This window comes from Hemitrygon akajei, unplaced genomic scaffold (assembly GCF_048418815.1).
Source record: "Hemitrygon akajei unplaced genomic scaffold, sHemAka1.3 Scf000045, whole genome shotgun sequence".
Lineage (NCBI taxonomy): Eukaryota > Metazoa > Chordata > Chondrichthyes > Myliobatiformes > Dasyatidae > Hemitrygon > Hemitrygon akajei.
This window is the reverse complement of record NW_027331931.1, coordinates 4,285,086-4,299,090: the sequence shown is the minus strand read 5'-3', so window position 1 is coordinate 4,299,090 and position 14,005 is coordinate 4,285,086. Positions and strand designations below refer to the sequence as shown.

At 44.5% G+C, this 14,005-nt stretch overlaps 1 protein-coding gene across 2 annotated transcripts in view; it reads right to left on the bottom strand.

Moving 5' to 3' along the window:
- The window catches only part of LOC140720623 (uncharacterized), a 74,224-nt gene that overhangs the window by 20,316 nt on the left and 39,903 nt on the right, over positions 1-14,005 (bottom strand). The gene's annotated exons all lie outside the window — the stretch shown is intronic.

The window sequence follows — 14,005 nt, the reverse complement described above, 5'->3', positions numbered from 1 at the left end:
ACAACATTAATCACGCGTTTCATCACTGAATCCAGTGTTGTGGGATGTAAAGTCCCCTGTTTTGTGTCCGGCTGTGCCGTGTTGTTGGTGGAGTGGGCAGCGTGGTGTTTGTCTCGATTCGGGTCACAACACCAGAATTGCCAGCGGGGTCCACACACAGTGTATTAGTCAACAGAAAACCTCTCGTCCCTGCAGTCTTTGTCTCCTGGTAAACTCAGCACCCTGACAGTGTGGACCATAGATACCCCTTCCTCTCAGAGTCAGGGGATCACTCAGACAGCTGATTGCTGAGAGGAATTATATTTATTGGTCATTAAAGTTCACCCAGATTCGTTTGGACGGATTTGATGTGGAGTTCGGGGTGTCACAGTGAAAGGGCCGGACGGCCGAACTCTCTCCGTTGTCCAAACATCCTTCCAGGTGAGGCGACACTTCACCTGTGAATCTTCCGGGTTCGCCCGTTGTGTCCGCTGCTCCCGATGCGGCCGCCTCTACACTGGTGACACCGGCTCCTCCGCAGTTGTGCGGGGTAGGGGTGTTTATTTGGGGGGGGCGGTCGACGATATTGTTCCCTTTTGTGCGGGAGGGGTGGGTTTTGGGGATTTGATGATCGGGATGCTATCTTTTTAATGCGGGGGTTGAGGTGGGAGTTTGATTTTTCTCTCTGAACGACTTTCATGCTCTTTCTTTGTTTCGTGGTTTTCCGGAGAAGAAAAAAAGCTCAAGAATTGTTTACGGATACCTGCTTTGATAATAAATTAACCTTTGAACTATCCGCTCCGAGCGGGACTTCCTGGTGTCCAAACATTTTCATTCCGATTCCCTCTGGGCAATCTATTGATGTTGAAAATGATCATAACATGATAAGGAATGGCTACAAGTGGCACATGCAACTCGTTCATTATCTGATCCAGAAACACGTTATGCCCAGATTGAAAAAGAATTGCTCAGCATTTTGTTTCCTTGTGAGGCATTTCATCAGTTTGTGTCAGGGCAATCTTTTGATGTTGAAAATGATCATAAACCTCTGATTGCATTGTTTTTTGCGGGAGGTGGGGTGGGAGTGTGGTTTTTCTCTCTGATAGATGCTGCCCGGCCGGCTGAGTGGTGGTGTCAGTGACCTCTGTATCAGAGAACAACACATCCTCCTGTGAGATATAAATGTCCTCACAGTGGGTTCGGATCAGCTGGCATATCTGGAGTTTGCAAAGGGAAAGGGAATAGGGAAGGGGCTGAGGAGAGAGAGTTTTAATCAGCAAACCATCGTCCGGGATGGAGGGGTACAGGAGCTGTCTGATAGATCGTTTTACAGTAATTGTATTTTTAAATAATCTCACAGATGGTGACTGAGGAAGAGGCTTGTTGAGGGAGGTTACCCGGAGGTGAGCAGGTCAGACACGGTATCAGGAGACTGACAGTGATGTGATTTCCTGTGTCACGGGTACAGAAAGTCGTCTCCAGTGAGGAGTTTGTGTCGAGATGCAGCTTCCCTGGAAGTGGAGGAAAGAGGACACACCAACAGGTGGAACCAGCTGTGGGAAGACATGGTTTTGTCTCCATCAGACCCTCAGTGAGATGGTTCCAGTTATAACGTGCAGGGATGAAAGCACAGTGTTTGGAGTCTGATTTAATCACTGATTCTGACACAGTGAGAGGGTTAGTTTTGCTGTAAGGCAGCAACATTAATGGAAGAAGACACAGAAACTTCATCAATTGCCAGTTGTTTAGCAAAAGTGATCAATTTGTATGTTACCTTGACAGAAACAGATATTCCCAGTGGTGACAAAGGGGTGCAGTCAGGTTTACTTCAGGTTGGAGAGGGGTGTGGAGTTTTGAAATCAATGCCTTGCATCGTTAATTTAGCATGTCCGGAGTGGTGGATCACACAGCACGGAAACAGGCCTTTGGCCGGCCATACCTGTTCTGACCATCCACTCACTGTCTCCACTGGTCCCATTTATCAGCACTTGGTTCACAGCCGACTGTATCTCGGCAGTTTCAATGCTCATCCATTTCGGAAATGTTGTGAAGGGACCTGCCTCCACCACCACCTCGGGCAGTGTGTTCCAGATTTCAGCTACCCTCTGAGTGAGAAGTCTCTTCCTCAGATCCCTCTAACCCTCTTCTCCTCTGCTTAAATCCATGCCGTCTGATCGGTGACACCTCTGTCCCAGGATCGTGGCCTAGTTGGGCATCAGTGAGGCCTTTGATAAGGTTCACATGGTAAGTTGCTGTGGAAAGTCAGACCAAACGGGATCCAGGGAGAGCTGGCTCACTGGATGCACAGTTGTCTTGATGGTAGGAAGCAGAGAGTGATGGTGGGAGGCTGTTTATTCGATTCGAGGCCCCGGCCTAGTGAGGTTCCCCAGGGTTACACCACATTGCTCTCATTATTCATTGATATTTAATTATATTTGCATTTGCAGTTTGTTGAATTCTATGCTCCACTTGATCTTTCATTGATCCGGTTACTATTCTATAGATTTGCTAAGTGTTCCTGTAGGAAAAACAATCTCAGGGTTGTATGTAGTGACATATACGTAGTCTGATAATAACATTTACTTTGGACGTCAACCATTATTGTCATCTGGATCAATAATTTGGTTAAGAATGTACAGGATATGGAGAGTAGGTTTGCAGCAAGTTCAATTACATTTTTCTGAAAGATATTAAGTATAAACTCTTCACTCTGTTTCCCTCTCTGCACTCAAACACCCCCTCCCCTTACTGTCTTCCCTCTCTGCCCCGTCCTCCCTCTCACCCTGACATTGGACATACGTTCAGGGTGAAAGTGAATTATTTTTGGGGAATCTGAAGGGGAATTCTTCACTCAGAAGTTGGTGAGAGTGTGGAATGAGCTGCCAGTGGAAGTGGAGGATGTGGGTTTGATTTAGACACTAAAGAGGAATTTGGGTGAGGACGTGGATGGGAGGTGTATGGAGGCTCTGGTGCAGGTAGTTGGAACCAGGCAGTAACATCAAAAACAGGTCAGCATGGACTAGAAGGGCCTGTTTCAGTACTGCTTCTCTCTGTGACTCGAATAATATTCTCATTTGTAATTTCCACAGTCAGTACTTTGCTACTTATGACTGAACCCAGAAATTAACTCAAACAAGAACTGAAAGACTCTTGGCTGGCTACAAATAGTGTTTACAAGCTGTGATACTTGCCAAAGGGGGTGCTACTCAGTAATGACCATGCAGGGCGCCCAAACTTTTGCTTCGGGCCCTTTCCCTTTTTTGTTATTTTGAAATATTAAAAGATGGAAATAAAAATGTAATCTTGCTTAAAATATATTAAAAAATGTGTCATCTTTAACTTTATGCCTTTTGTAATCAGGTCATCGTTTACTCGCTTAGCTATTCACAGGAACAGAAATTTTGACCGCGGTGCCCAAACATTTGCATGCCACTGTATATATCCTGTGCCTTCCAAAAACTCCAGACATTGCTGCTCTGTTTTCGTCCCGGCCCATGTATTTTTTGATAAATTTTGACCAATTTTTCTCTCGTGCCTCTCTAATTCTCTTTATTCCACCTGACTTTAGCTTCGCCTTCTCTAATGTCAGGGTGAATTTGATCACATTAAGATCACTTACCCCTAAAGGTTCTTTGGACTTAAGTGACCTAATTAATTCTGGTTTATTACAACACCCAATCCAGAATATCTGACCCCCAAGTGGGCTCAATCACGAGCTGCTCTAAAAAAGCATTTTGTAGGCATTCAAGGAATTCCTCCTCTTGAGACCAACACCATCCCAATTTTCCTAATCACCTGCATGACAATCCCCATGACTACTGTAACATTGCCCTCTTGGCACGCATTTTCTATCTCCCATTGTAATTTGAGGACCACATGCTTACTACTGTTTGGAGGTCTCTGTACAATTCTCATCAGGGATTCTTTTTTACATTTGCTGTTCCTTAATTCTACCCACAGATTTTACACCTTCCAACCCTATGCCACTTCTTTCTAATGATTTTATTTAATATTTTACCAACAGAGCCACACAACCCCACTACCAGCTTGTTCTTGGCTTCTTCTTTCAAGAAACATATAAGTATCTGGGAAACAAAAGGACCTGCAGATGCTAGAAATCTAGAGAGCTACACACAAAGTGCTGGAGGAGCTCAGCATGTCAGGCAGCATCTATGGATGGGAATCAACATTTCGGGCCAAGACCCTTCACCGGGACTCTTGATCCCCACGTATCTGGAATATCAACAAGTGAAGAAAATAGAAAGTAGTGCAAAATAGGGAAAACCTTTGACAAAATTCAGTTCAAGGCTTTAAAAAAAACTACCAAATAGAGCTCAGTAATTAACAAATACAACACAGGCAACAAACACTTTCATCAATACTGACATCGACTTCTTTTAAAATAAAAATATCTTGGTCCCATTTCAATCAGTAAAATTTAGAAAAATAAACAAGAACTTAAGAAAGCTTTAGAAAAGACTATTTACACTCAAACCCACTGAGATTAACACTACCTTGGACAGATGGAGGAAGAGAGATAACACACATGAAATAAAAAATATCACCGAATAGTCAGATAAAACTTCTAGGTATATATATTTTCATCAAAAATGAACTGGATTCAGCACTCAATGTGTGTATATGCAATTGTGATAAGAAATACAGACCGGAAATCTTAAATGAGAGGCCAATTCAGAAAAAATTAATCATCACTATGGAAGGAAACATTAATCAGTTGAACGAGTACGACCCTCCATGGGAGACATCCCAACGATCTGAGCAGATGAGATGGTGACAAGATTATATGTTAATCAATACATTATTTCAGATAGGACAATCCATAATAACCATCTGGATACAATATTACAAGATAAACAAGCAGGAACAACTCCCTTAATAGATAAAGCATTTCCCAACACACACATGTTCCTCGACCAGTGGAGCACTTCACCACAGGTATTGTTCGTGTCATCAGTCAAACAAAAGATTTTCTCTGTCAATCAGCTTCAAAATGTTTCTACTCTGACATTGCCACACCCCACTTCTGATTTCCTTCTCCTCGACTTCTTCACTCTGCAGAAAACTCAAAGGAAACCTCTTCACCACAGAGTGGTGTCTGTTTGGAATCCGTCACCACTGGATGATGGATCCAGTGGTGGATCTCACCACCCAGGGAGAGCAAGAGATGAACAACAGGGGAGGATTTAAAAGGACTGTCGTGGAACTGAATCACTGGCAGGGTCCAGCTGGCTTGAGTTGACTCACTACTGTACACTAGGTGTGTTATAAATTCAGTAAGTACCAGAGACAGAGTTGAAAATAGAACTGATTTATTTGTCTTAGACCAAGAATATTAAACTCCAGTCCCATTAAAGGTGAATGTGCAGCAGATGAAACTCCTCCCATGCCCAGTGACCAGGGTGCAGAACTGGGTGTGGTGAGCAGCAGCAATAATTGCAGAGTTCAGCACCGACAGTCACTCTCGAAATTGCATTCAGCAACGGTGATGAACAAATATCCAGCATGCAGCTTATTGAAACTTTCTCCCCAGTGTGAACCCGGTAGTGTGTCACAAGTCCTAAATGGTGTAAGGTTTCACTGCTGATGTAACGACCTCTCAGTAATGTTTCCCAGCTGAGGTAATGGTTCCTCAGTAGCAGCAATGTTTAGGCTGTGACTAGAGATAACAGGGTTTTGGAGTGCGGGGCTGTCCAATGACAGAAATGTCCTTTCTTGTGAGTCTGGAAGAGTGATTTTCATGGTCTTTTGCCAGGGAGAGATGAGAAAATGCAAATGGAGAGAGTGGGCCCTTTTTCTTTTTTTATTTGTTTTCTTTACTAACCCTCTGGTCAAAGTAAGAATTACAAAGCTCAACTGTTTAATCACATTTTGTTTACTGTTATTTCAGGGTACTGATTTGTAGCAGAGGACACATCACACAACATCCATCCAAACGAGATTTCTTAAGTTTAGCCAGGCTGGGGTCTATCACCCCTTATTTTAAGCTGCTAGCTGAAGTGAGAGTTACGCAAGTTTAATTCACTGAGTGAATCGCTTCCCATATTCACAGCAGGTGAACAGAATCTCCCCAGTGTCAACAGTGATACATATTTGGTGGATTTGGCTGAGAGAATTTTTTCCCAAAGTCTGAGCATGAAATCGGCCTCTACCCAGTGTGAACTCGCTGGTGTCTCTGTAGTTGAGATGTCCGAGTGAATCCCTTCCCACAGTCTGAGCAGGTGAACGGCCTCTCCCCAGTGTGAACTCTCTGATGTACCTTCAGTTGAGATGATGAAGTGAATCCCTTCCCACAGTCTGAGCAGGTGAATGGCCTCTCCCTAGTGTGAACTCTCTGATGTACCTTCAGATGAGATGACATAGTGAATCCCTTCCCACAGTCTGTGCAGGAGAACGGCCTCTCCCCAGTGTGAAATCGCTGATGTATCTTCAGTTGAGATGACGAAATGAAACCCTTCACACAGACTGAGCAGGTGAACGGCCCTTTCCCTGTATAGGCTGACTGGTGTGACAGCAGGTGAGATAACCGATTGAATCCCTTCCCACAGTCTGAGCAGGTGAACCGCCACTTCCCAGTGTGAACTGACTGGTGTCTCTGCAGGAAAGATGATTCAGTGAATCCCTTTCCACAGACTGAGCAAGTGAATGGCCACTCCCCAGTATGAACTAACTGGTGTCTCAGTAGGTGAGGTGACAAAGTGAATTCCTTCCCACAGACTGTGCAGGTGAACGGCCTCTCCCCAGTATGAACTCGCTGATGTACCTTCAGTTGAGATGAGCAAGTGAATCCCTTCCCACAGTCTGAGCAAGTGAACGGCCGCTCCCCAGTGTGAACTCGCTGATGTAACTTCAGTAGACATGACTGAGTGAATCCCTTCCCACAGTCTGAGCAGGTGAATGGCCTCTCTCCAGTGTGAACTCGCTGATGTACCTTCAGTTTATATGACCGAGTGAACCCCCTCCCACAGTCCGAGCAGGTGAACAGCCGCTCCCCACTATGAACTCGCTGGTGAGCCATTGGGGTGGATGATTGAGTAAATCCTTTCCCACACTCTGAGCAGGTGAACGGCCTTTCCCCAGTGTGAACTGACTGGTGTACCAGTAGGTAGGATGACTGAGTGAATCCCTTCCCACAATCTGAGCAGGTGAACGGCCTCTCTCCAGTGTGAACTCTCTGATGTATCTTCAGTTTAGATGACGAAATGAATCCCTTCCCACAGTCTGAGCAGATGAATGGCCTCTCCCCAGTGTGAACTCTCTGGTGAGCCATTAGGTCAGATGACCGAGTGAATCCCTTCCCACAGTATGAGCAGGTGAACGGCCTCTCCCTAGTGTGAACTCGCTGGTGAGCCATTAGGTCAGATGACCGAGTGAATCCTTTCCCACAAGTTCAGCAGATGACCAGCCTCTGCCCAGTGTGAACTTGCTGAGGTACCTTCAGTTGAAATGACTGAGTGAATCCATTCCCACTGTCTGAGCAGGTGAACTCCCATGTAAAATGAGAGGCATGCCAGTCAGTTAGATGATAGAGTGAATCCCTCCCCACTGTCTCAGCAGGAAGGATGATCGTGTGAATCCCTTGCTGCACTTCTTAAATATCTGGACAAAGACAGCAAAACTGGCGTGTTGTATTTGAGATTCCCGTAGACAAATTCCTTGTCATTTTTAACCTGTAAAAAAGATTTACAAAATCCATCAATGGGTGTAGGACAACATTTCAGATGAGATCACTTGAGTTGTCAAGGTGTGACCTGACATCACACTGTTACAGTGAAGTTCATCCCAAGTTGGAGAGAGAAATCATCTTCTAACTGGGCACAATGCTGGTATCTGGAATGACTATCAAACTCTCTGATGCTCCTCCTGTCTCTATAAGAATGGGGCATTTCTGCCATCTCCAATCTGTGACTTGGCTCAGTTTGACTCTCTCCATTGGTATTATTCCCTGTTACCACTGAGCTGCATGGGCTGCTGGCCCCACAGTAACTGAACACTCTGACGCAAATAGCCTTTGTTAACATGCAGATGGGAATCTCACACAAATATCTGGAAGTGCATTTCACGCACCCACCACTCTCTGTGTAAAAAACTTACCCCAAAATCCCCTCAGTATCTATTTCCAAGCAGCTTGGATGCCCCCTCATGTTCGCCATTTCTTCCCTGGGAAATTTCAACAACAGAACCATGGAACATTACAGCACAGAAACAGGCCTTTTGGCCCTTCATGGCTGTGCAGAACCATTTTTCTGCCTAGTCCCACTGACCTGCACCTGGGCCATATCCCTCCAAGCCCCTCTCATCCATATATCTGTCCAAGATTTTCTTAAATGTCAAAAGTGAGTCCGCATTCACCACTTCATCTGGCAGCGGATTCCACACTCCCACCACTCCCTGAGTGAAGAAGCACCCCCTAATATTCCCTTTAAACTTTTCTCTCTTCACCCTTAACCCATGACCTCTGTTTTTTTTCTCCCCTGGCCTCAGTGGAAAAAGCCTGCTTGCGTTCACTCTATCTATACCCATCATAATTTTATACACCTCTATCAAATCACCCCTCATTCTCCTACATTCCAAGGAATAAAGTCCTAACCCATTCAACCTTTCTCTGTAACTCAGTTTCTCAAGTCCCAGCAACATCCTTGTAAACCTTCTCTGCACTCTTTCAAACTTATTAATATCCATCCTGTAATTAGGTGACCAAAACTGCACAGAATACTCCAAATTCAGTCTTACCAATGTCTAATACAACTTCACCATTACATTCCAACTCTTATACTCTATACTTTGATTTATAAAGGCCAATGTAACAAACATCTGGCTATCCACACGATCAACATCCCTCATCATTTCATAAACCTTAAAAAGGCTCTAAACATAAACAAGGAAATTAAACATTGCTTTGAGGATTTGTTAGAAGTCTACAAAATTGAGGGTATAGACAGGGTAAATGCAAGCAGCTTTTTCCACTGAGGTTGGGTAGGATGTCAAGCAGAGGTCATGGGTAAGTGGGGATGGTGAAAATTTAACAGGAACAATTGGAAAAGCTCTTTACTGAAATGGTCGTGAGAGTGTGGAATGAGATGCCAGCACAAGTGCTGAATATGAACTCAATTTCTCAATTAAGGGAAGTTTGATAGGTACCTGGATGGTATGGGTATGGAGGGCGATGGTCCCAGTGCAGGTAGTTGCATTAGACAGCTTACATTTTTTTTTTGGCATTGACTAGAAGGGCCAAATAGTTTGTTTCTGTACTGAACTTCTCCATGTTTCTGTAACAGAGAAGCTGGCCAAACGTGTTTGGAAGGGAAAAGGTAGGAGTGACAATGGAGCAGCAATGGCTGGAGTTTCTGGGAGTAATTCCGGAGCTGAGTGACAGATACATCCCAAAGAAGTGGAAGCATTGGAAAGGCAGGAGGACACAACCGTGGCTGAAATGAGAAGCCAAAGCCAACATAAAAGCCAAAGAGAGGACAGACAAAAGAACAAAAAACTACTGGGAAGCTTTTAGGAACCAACAGAAGATGACTAAACAAAAAGTCAGATAAGCTCAGGGCTTGGACTGATGATTAATGAGTCAGTCATTAATGAGTCTTGGTAGCACCCAGCAGTCTGAGACATTTAGAGGAACAAAATATCCGAGCTCTCAATATCTCTTGAAACCCAAGTTTCCCTGCACCAGTTACCTTACAACTTTTATTTTGGCAGGCACATACAAACTCTACACCCTCACTTCCGAAGAACTCACACTTACAAGTACTCCTTTGCTAGAAAAACTGCCAGTCCCAATCCACACTTGTTAGATCTTTCTGATACCATCAAAATTGACCTTTCTCCAATTTAGAATCTCAACCCATGGTCCAGCCCTCTCCTTTTCCATATTTACTTGGAACCTAATGTCATTACAATCGCTAGATACAAAGTGTTCCCATACACTAATTTCTATCACTAATGCTGGATCATTTCCTAACAGCTTATTGCACACCTCTATGTTGGGAATACTACGTCCTGATTAAGGGCACATTTGACAAACTCTACCCCATTTAGTCCTTTTACAGTATGGGAGTTCCACTCAATATATAAAAAGTTAAAATCGCTTACTATATCAACCGTTGTTTCTAAGCATAGTCTGCGACCTCTACAAAGTTTGTTTCTCTAAATCTCTCAGAGTGTTGGGAGCAACAAAGTCCCAATAATGGCTACAATATCACAATTCCCTGTCCTGATCTCATCTGGATTTCCTACGATGCTTCGTGCATTGTGATAGACACAACTCAGCACAGTCATTGCACCACGTTCAACCTTTTGTCTGCTGACTCTATCTGAGCTCTGAACAACGTCTGTCACAGGGGCACAATTGAGAGCATTCTGACTGGCTGCATCACTGCCTGATATGGGAACTGTACCTCCCTCAATCGTAGGACTCTGCAGAGAGTGGTGCGGACAGCCCGACGTATCTGTAGTTGTGAGCTTCCCATTGTTCAGGACATTTACAGAGACAGGTGCGTAAAAAGTCCCAAAGGATTATTGTGGACCCAAGTCAACCCAACCACAAACTGTTCCAGGTGCTACCTTCCAGGAAATGGTACCGCAGCATAAAAGCTGGACGAACAGGCTCCTGGACGGCTTCTTCCACCAGGGCAACAGACTGATTAATTTATGCTGATACAATTGTGTTTCTGTTATAACCACTGTCCTATGTACAAACCATTTATTATAAATTACACATTGCACATTTTGATGAAGAAGTAATATGAAGATTTCTGCGCCTCATGTATATGAATGATATAAGTCAATTCATTTCACCCACTTCACTATCTGTTCTGGCATTCTGACTCCAATTCCCCCCTGCAAATTTAGTTTCACGACACACCCTCCCCACCACACACTAGCAACAGCAAGCCTTACCACCAGGATATTAGATCTCTGCTAATTTTAATCCCCAAACTAACAAATCCCCTATCAACCATTTGACATACCTCTGCCAGGTAATCCCCCCAACAGTTTCTAAAGTGGTCTACCTGTTGTCGTACGAGATGGCCTCAAGAGTACTCTGCGATGGATATTTAACCTCATTCCCCTACCTGACTCTCACCTAGTTTAATGTGTCCTGCACCTTGGGTGTAACTCACCTCTCTTGATGTCATATCTATCACCCAGATGATCCAGAATTCATCCATTTCCAGCTCCTTAAAGTGCAGGGTTACAGGCTGCAGCTGGATGCATATCTTGTAGGTGAGGGTATCAGGGGCACTGGAGGTCTCCCCACCTTCCCAGCAATGTCCCACCTACTTTGTAATGACCGGTGTGCCAAAACACCTTGTGCTGTGCAATTTTTACCCACTGACAACAACATGAGCACACTGAATTTTAAATAGGGAGGTATTTCTTTTAACAGCTAGCAAATCACAATTGATAAGAACTTTGATCTCCTCTGGGTTTGATCGAGTTCATCTGCACTCTCACATAAACTATGCAGCAGGCCTGTAGCGGGCTATGAAGGATTTTTTCACTGGAGCTTTTGTACATCATCCATATGTGATTTGCTTGCTAAATGATACTTTAAAAAGTCAGATTTCCAAATATCACTCCACTTCTTCACACTTGTAAATTCTCCAACAACTTTTGCATCGCAACAATACTGTAACACCAGTTTCTGTGTTGTACATAAATATATCCCCTGAACCCTCCCCCAAGTGACAGATGGTGGTGAACTCAGTGATGGCAATGCCAGTGAACATAAAGAGAAGGGCAGTAGTCTTTCTGTCTCATTGGAGTCTGGCACATTTGTGATGTGAAAGCTATTTGTTGCCCAGGACAAAGGTGCTTGATATCGTTATGTACCCAGAGAGAATGGGACAAAACATGTTCTCCCCGGTAGAAAAGTGCAGACCGAGAGGAGGTAGCTCAAGCAACACACACAAAATGCTGGAGGAACTCAGCAGGCCAGGCAGCATCTATGGAAAAGAGTACTAATGCTGAGTTCCTCCGGCATTTTGTGTGTGTTGCTTGGATTTCAAACATCTGCAGATTTTCTCTTGTTTACGATTGGAGAAAGAACAAAGGTGATTTTCTCAACTGATGATGTAAAAGATGTTTCTTCCCTTTCTCCGAGTTCCTAATCCTTGCATTTAGATAGCTGGAGCTCAGCTCTGTCCGAGAGATCCATCGGTTCCCATTCCCTCATCAGCCGGAAGCTCCCCGGGGCCCGCGTACGGATCGTGGGGCTGAGAGAGAGGGAAGAGAGCAGGACTGTCCCAGGATTGCGGACTATGATGTCCAGAGTTCACAGCAAATGTCCCTCAGTCGGTGTTTAAAATAGCAGCCCGGAAAATCATTCTGAACTTTCCCGATCCTCCTGAGGTCCTTTGTGTACGGCGCGCATGCGTGCTATTCGGCGACGTCATCGACCTTGATGCCTGCGCATTTGATCGTTGCTTCAGAGGCAGCGAAATTTTAAACCCAGGGGTTTATGGGTAATCAAGCTGCCATTAAACATTCCTGCTAGCAACGGTTTCATGTCCACACCGCAGGGTTTTTACTGTGTATCTGTTTTAACGTAGAAAGCGGCTCCAAAAACCAATATACTCAATATCAACAGGCATTCCATTTATTTGATGCTTCTTGCAAAGGCAGATATAAAACACAAGAGATTCTGCAGTTGCTAGAAATACAGACACACACACACACACACACACACACACACACACACAATGCTGGAGGAACTGTGCAGTTCAGGTAGCAACTAAGCAGAGGAGTACACAGTCTAGGCGTGCTGAAGGGGCTCGGTATAAACGTTCTCTATTTATTCCTCTCCATAATTGCTGCCTGATCTGTTGATTTCCTCCAGTATTTTGCAGAAATTAATCACCTTTTTTTTCCAATCAACCAGTTTCCAAATGTGTCTGATCTTTCATTTGTAGCCACATCCTGCAGGTTCGGTTTCTCTTCTTCCTCCTCCTTGTAAACCCCATCTCTTTCTGGAACCCCAAACCCCTGACTGGCAACTTGGTTTCTGACTCTGCTCCATCGAAGATTCACTCGCTAGTCTGCTGTCAGACTTCAGAGGTGCATTGTAACAACCCAGCAGTTCGAAGTGAAGACCTTTGAAATTTGTGAGAGTGACCTAAAACATTGAAAAGAGCGGAGAAGAAGGAGTTTAACCATCTTCGTCCAGAGCCCTGAAGAACGTCACAACCACAGTGAGCTCATCGTCTTATTCAGCCTGGAGAAAATCATGCAGGAAATTCATGCATGTGTATAAGATGATGAGAGGCATTGGTCGTGTGGATAGCCAGAGGCTTTTTCCCAGGGCAGAAACGGCTAACACGAGGGGAAATAGGTTTAAGCTGCTTGGAAGTAGGTGCAGAGGAGATGTCAGAGCTAAGTTTTTTTTAAGCAAACACTGATGTGTGTGTGTGTGTGGAATGCACTGCCCGCGATGATGGTAGAGGCGGATACAATAGGGACTTTTAAGAGACTCTGAGATAGGTACATGGAGCTTAGGAAAATAGAGGGCGATGCGGTAGGGTAATTCTAGACAGTTTCTAGAGTAGGTTACATGGTCGGCACAACATTGTGGGCCAAAGGGTCTGTAATGTGCTGAAGATTTCTGTGATTCTATGGAATTCAAGGTAAATCTCCTATCCCACGGAGTGGTGACTATTTGCAACCTGTCATCTCAGGGAGAGTGAGAGGGGAACGGCAGGGATAGATTTTCATAAACTGATACGGAACAGAAACATGGGCAGAAACCAGATGGGCCGAGTGGCCTCTCTAGTGCACATAGTGAGTGTGATAGAGACAGTAAGTACCTGACACACGGGATTTGATACAGAACTGATTTACCTTTCACAGCTCCACAATATTAAACACCAGTCTAGTTTAAGACTAACATCAGCAGATCAGACTCCTCCAATGCTCAGTGACCAGGGTTCAGTCCTGGGTGCGATGAGCAGCCGCAAGAACTGCAGAATCTGACAGTAACAGTCCCTCATGAACCTGCAGCTGC